General features: G+C 39.0%; 1 pseudogene; it reads right to left on the bottom strand.

Moving 5' to 3' along the window:
* Positions 1 to 1435: 1435 nt before the first annotated feature.
* On the bottom strand, positions 1436 to 3654 carry LOC102841023 (annotated as a pseudogene).
* Positions 3655 to 6174: the final 2520 nt, after the last annotated feature.

Here is a 6174-nt window from a genome sequence, read left to right as displayed (position 1 = left end):
CCAGCTTGAGAAATGCTGAGTGTGTTCTTCCCTTTTGGTTTTCTGACTCCAAATCTTTGCACAATTTTTTGAAATTTTTGACTTTGTCTTCTTGAGCTGCCCTTTATGATTTTCTGTTCAGCACTTGTACCTCCTCATTTCTTTCATTTGCTTTAGTATCTCTATGCTGGAAAGCAAGTTTCAGTGTCTCTTCTGTCATCCATTTTGATCTTTTCCTTCTCTCTTGTCTTCTTAATGACTTTTTGCTTTCTTCCTGTTGTTGTTCTTGATGTCATCCCACAACTCTTTTGGTCTTCAGTCTTTAGTGTTTAATGTATAAAATCTGTTCTTCAGGTGATCTCTAAATTCAGGTGGGATATATTCAAGGTCTTATTTTGGTTCTTGTGGACTTGTTTTCATTTTCTTCTGCTTCAGTCTGAATTTGCATATGAGCAATTGATGGTCTGTTCTACAATCTGCCCCTGGCCTTATTTTGGTTGGTGATATGGAGCTTTTCCAACATCTCTTTCCATAGAAGTAGTTAATTTGATTTTTGTTATTCCATCTGGTAAAGTCCATGTTTATAATCATTTCTTATGCTGTCTAAAGAAATGATTTGAAATGAACAAATAATTGGTTTTGCAGAATTCTAGCATGCAATCTCCAGCATAATTTTTATCACCAAGGCCATATTTTTCAACTAGTGATCCTTCCTCTTTCTTTCCAAGTTTTGCATTCCAATCACCAGTAATGATCAATACATCTTGATTGTATGTTTGATCAATTTTAGATTGAAGACGTTCATAGAGTTATTCTATTTCATCCTCACTTGCTAATACCACTGAATAATAGTATTAACTGATCTTGCCTGTAGACACATAGATATTACTCTGTCACAGACAGCGTTGTACCCCATGATTTATCTTGACAATTCATCTTTTTGACGATGAATGCAACACCATTCCTCTTCAATTTGTCATTCTCAGCATAATAAACTATGTGGTTGTCAGATTCAAAATGGCCAATACCCAATACCAGTCCATATATCAACATTTATGCATTCCATTTCTTTTCTTTTCTTTTCTTTTTTTTTTTTAAAGAGAGGCTGGCTGAGTTTCATTTTTATTATATATTCAGCTGGTTGCAGAGTTTCTCTCACCATCATTGACCTCCTGGGTAAGAATGGGCAGCAAAGATGGCTCCAAAAATGCTGCTGCCTTGGGCCTTATAAATCTTGGCAAAGCGAGTTCCCCTTCCAATATGAATTGCAAACTCTAATTCACATACTTCATAAGACAGGAGTTAGTCATAACTGAAGGCAATTTAATGCAAGAACTAATCTGATGGCCAAGTTTGTTTTCCTGCTGGTAACAGAAATGTAGACACTTCTCTATTGGGGAAATGGCACTGCCTGCACCTGGGAGTCAGTAAGCTTAATGAGCGCATGTGGGACCACTCAATGGTAAAACATTTTGAGGATAGTTGCATGGTCAGTTAGCAGCTGGCAGGGGGTGAACTGTGTTCCATAAGCAGTGTCATACTTCCTGAGCCGGTCCACCAACTACTGAGCACCATGCAGTCCACCAAGCAGAAAGGACCTCTTAAGACAATGGGAGAAGCCAAGCCCAAAGACAGGTCCAATGTCGTCCTCTGCTGGTTGGCCAAGACCCCTTCTTGGAGGCACATGACAGCCTCATTCACAAATCTTGTCACCAGGCGGTATTGGACTTCATCATCAGAGGAGACATCAACCTTAGAAGCCACCTTCAGACCTGCCAAGATGCTGTCTATATCAGAACTCAAATTCTTACTCTTCACATCCTCCTTGTAAATGCAAAAGCCCTTCCCAGATTTGCAACCGAGGAAGCCCTTGGCCACCATCTGCTTCAGCAGCTCTAGACTTCCACCTCCAAACCGCTACCCAAAGGCTTTGTCTAGATTTTCTGCTACATATTTGGCTACATCCACACTGACTTCATCCACAAGTGTGGTTACACCCACAGGAAAGCCAAAGCCTGTGATCAGGGAATCCAGTTTCTTGTGCTCAACTCCTTCTTGGAGAATTTCGAGGACTTCAGACATCATGGGTACAAGATGGCTAGGGCCATCCTTCACCACAATAATGACCTTGCCCTGCTTAAAACCAACTGTGACAGCTGAAGCAGTTGTGTCCTTAGATGTTTTATCAATTGTGATAATTTCTAGCAGCTGAATCTTATCCACAGGAGAGAAGTAGTGCATGCCAATCACCTTTTCAGGTCGTATGCTGGCAGCTGCAATTTCATTGATCATGACAGCAGAAGTGTTACTGGCAAAGATCAGGGAACTGGAATCTCCGCTTCTACTCCCTTTAGCACTTTGTGCTTAAGATTATGGCCCTCAAAAACAGATTCAATTGCCATGTCTGCCTTTTCAAAACCCTGATAATTAAGCTGCCCAGTCAAGTTGCTGAAAATAAAGTCCCTTTTTGAATGATGTTAGCACTTTCTTCTTCACTTAGTTATTCAATTATTTGAACACTTGTTTTTGCCCTCAGCCTAGCCCAGTTAGTGTCGCATCTTTAAGTATAATTTTTAGTCCCTTATGTACAGAGACTTGGGTAATGCCGGGTCCCATCAGCCCCACACCAAGAATAGCTAGATGCTTAACATCCTTCTGAGGAGCTCCAATCTATGCTTTTTGCACAGGACCTGACCATGTTAAAGTCCCATCAAGGACTTTGATTCTTTGGTCAAATTTCTGAGATTTACAGATATCACATCAATAATTTTTAAGGGTGTAGGAAAAGGCCTTTGGTCTGCTTTTGTGCTGTTTCTTCCACATTTTTGTAGATCTGTTGCCTGATAAATGGAGTCGTCATGGCATACGACATCAATCTTTCCACCAATCCCTTGCTTCTCTTTGGAGAAACCTTCTTATCAGCTAGGCCTTTGGCAAAATTAACTGAAACTTCTTCTAGGTACTCAAGTGTCAGTTCCTCTGGAGGCTTTACTCCTGATCCCAGGGGCTCCACCAGTTGGTCAACCAACCCCATTTTCTTTGCTGTGTCTGCCCAAATATTTCTACCAGTCAACATCATGTCAAAAGCAGCAGGCACACCCACCATTTTGGGAAGCCTTTGTGTGCCTCCTGCTCCAGGTAGTATCCCCAGCAGAGTTCAGGAACACCTAATACTGTTTTTATATATTTTGTTGCTATTCTGTATTGGCATGAAACGACAAGCTCAAGTCCTCCTTCTAAGCAGGATCCACTGTTGGCAGCCACAATAAGCTTTGGGGATTTTTTAAGTTTCTCAAACAGTCTCTGTCCTTCCTGTGATATTTGTGCTACTTCTTAAGAAGTCTTCCAGGGGGCCAACATGTTGATATCAGCACCTACACTAAAGTAGCCTGGCTTTAGTGAAATAAGGATGGCACTTCTGATTTGATCACCGGCCTAGATTTCATTCATTACTTCTATGATCTTTGACTGTAGCTCTTCATTTAGTGTATTTACCTTTGAATTGGGTGAGTTAATTTGAACAACAGCCACACCTCCTTTGACTCCATAGTTAATGTGGGTTTAGGCAAGCAAAGCAGAAGACCTAGTGAAAGTGTGGCAAATATAACCTGGAGAGTGGAGTGTCCTAGAGGCAGTGAAGCAGCTGAGGCTGCCAATTGCCAGGGAGGCCACCATCTTCAGAAGAGGACGGAAATGGAAAGTGCTTCAAGCAGGGACAGTGGAGCAGAGGCTCCATTTCATATTTGACAATTTCCAATTTTCCTTGATTCATACTTCATACATTCCATGTCTTGATTATTAGTGGATGTTTACAGCTGTTTCTCTTCATTTTGAGTTGTGCCCTAGCAGCAAATGAAGGTCCCAAAGGCTTTACTCCCATGGGTGTTACTCCATTTCTTGGTCAAGTCTACTTTAAGGAGGCAGCTCTTCCCCAGTCATATTTTGAGTGCCTTCCAACATGAGGGTCTCATTTTTTGGCACTGTATCTGAGAGTGAATCTCTGACATTCATAAGGTTTTCAGTGGCTACATATTCAGAAGTAGTTTGTCTCTCCTTCTTCCTAGTCTGTCTTTGTCTGGAAGCTCATCTGAAAACGGTCCACCCTGCGTGTCCCTGCTGGTATTTAAAATACCCATGGCATAGATTCCAGAATCACAGCAACTCAAAAGCCAACACAGTATGACAAACTAACAAACAAGAGAAGAGGACATAGAACTAGTGATAACATTGCTGACATCAGTTCGATCTTTTCTGAAAGCCGAGAATACCAGAAAAGTATTTACCTGTGCTTCATTGACTATGCAAAGGCTTTTTGACTGTGTGGATCATGACAAGCTATGGATAGTGTTACAAATAATGGGTATTCCAGATCACTTGTTTGTGCTCATGAGGAACTTGCACATAGACCAAAAGGCAGTTATTCAAATGGAACAAGAGTCCACTAAATAGTTTAAAATTAGGAGAGGTATAAGCCAGGTTTGTATCCTTTCATCATATTTACTCAATCTGTATGCTGAGCAAATAATTCTAGAAGCTAGGTTATATGAAGAAGGCCATGGCATCTAGATTGGAAGAAGACTCATTAACAACCTGTGAAATGCAGGTGATACAATCTTGCATACTGGAAATGAAGAGGAATTAAAATACTGATGGAGATCAAAGATTACAACCTTTAGTATAGATTGTTCCTCAATGTAACAGAAAAAAAATCCTCACAACTGGATCAATAAATAGCATCATGCTATGTGGAGAAATATTGATGTTGTCAATATTATGTTGTCATCATGCTAAATGGAGAAATATTGATGTTGTCAAAGCTGTAATTTTGATTGAATCCACACTCATGGAAGCAGTAGTCGAGAAATCAAGCTACACATTACATTAGGCATATCTGCTGTAAAAGGCCTCTTTAAAGTGCAAAGATCTCACATTGAGGACAAAGTTCTGCTTGACTCAAGCCAGGGTATTTTCAAGTGTTTCATGCTTGTGAAAGTTGGACAATGAATAAGGAAGACCTAAGAAGAATCAATGCATTTGAATTATGGTTTTGGAGAAGAATATTAAAAGTACCATGAACTACCAGAAAAACAAACGAATCTATCTTGGAAGAAGTACAGCCAGAATATTCCTTAGAAGCCAGGATGAGAAGACTTCGTTTTTTATACTTAAGACATATTATCAGGAAGGACCAGACTCTGGAGCAGGATATCATGGTTGTTAAAGTGGAGCATAATCGAAAAAGAGGAAGATCCCCAGTGAGATGGATTGACAAAGTGACAGCAACAGTGGGCTCATTTGTAATAACAATTGTGATGATGGCACAGGTCTGGGCAGTATTTCGTTCTGTCTTACATAGTGTTGCATTGAGTTGGAACCATCTTGACAGCATCTAGCAACAATAACCTAAAGGATATTGAAACAACATTCACCTTGTGTTTCTCATTTTTTTCCTTTATTACCTCTTAATTAGTCTATAGAGTTTTACATTCTGTATAGTTGAACGAACAAGAACATAGATTTCTAAATTTATTTTTTTCCATACAGATCACAGTTAATCAATCTGTTGCATTATCTAAAATTAATAAGGGTTCTTGCCTATTTTGATATTTTGCATCATTTAATTATTAATTTCTTTTTTAACTTTAGCTATTTTGATATAGAGGGAAAAATCAAAACACCTACCATCTCAGTTTTTTTTGTAAAATAGCTATTTGCAGGGAAGGGGATCAGTTGTATTTTTCTTAAATGAACGGAAACTATATTGCTCATAAAGATGAGGCTTTCTGCTCCCATAAAGATTTGCAGCCTCGGAAACCCTGTACAGGGTCGCTATAAGTCGGAACCGACTCCATGGCACATAACCACCACCTCCATATTGCTTATGCAAAATTTTTTAAAGATATAAAGATAACCATGCTTGCATATGAATCATGTAAAATAGAGTTTATATATTACTGGTATGCAAACATAGATATTAATAAATATGTGAAATCAACATATACACTATGAGAAATCTATGTATATAATGCTGTTGAAGACTTCTAAAGAATATTTGATCACTTTATTCATATATCACTTAATGTGAACTCCTTTGCACTTATTTTTGCTCGGTCAAAGAAACAGCTATGTTTAAATATTCATAGACTCTGGATCTTCAGCATAAGAAATAAAAATATTGAGTGTACATTTTATTTC

This window comes from Chrysochloris asiatica, unplaced genomic scaffold (assembly GCF_000296735.1).
Source record: "Chrysochloris asiatica unplaced genomic scaffold, ChrAsi1.0 scaffold00180, whole genome shotgun sequence".
Taxonomy (NCBI): Eukaryota; Metazoa; Chordata; class Mammalia; order Afrosoricida; family Chrysochloridae; genus Chrysochloris; species Chrysochloris asiatica.
The sequence above is the reverse complement of the archived record's forward strand: the minus strand, read 5'-3'. Positions and strand labels throughout refer to the sequence as shown.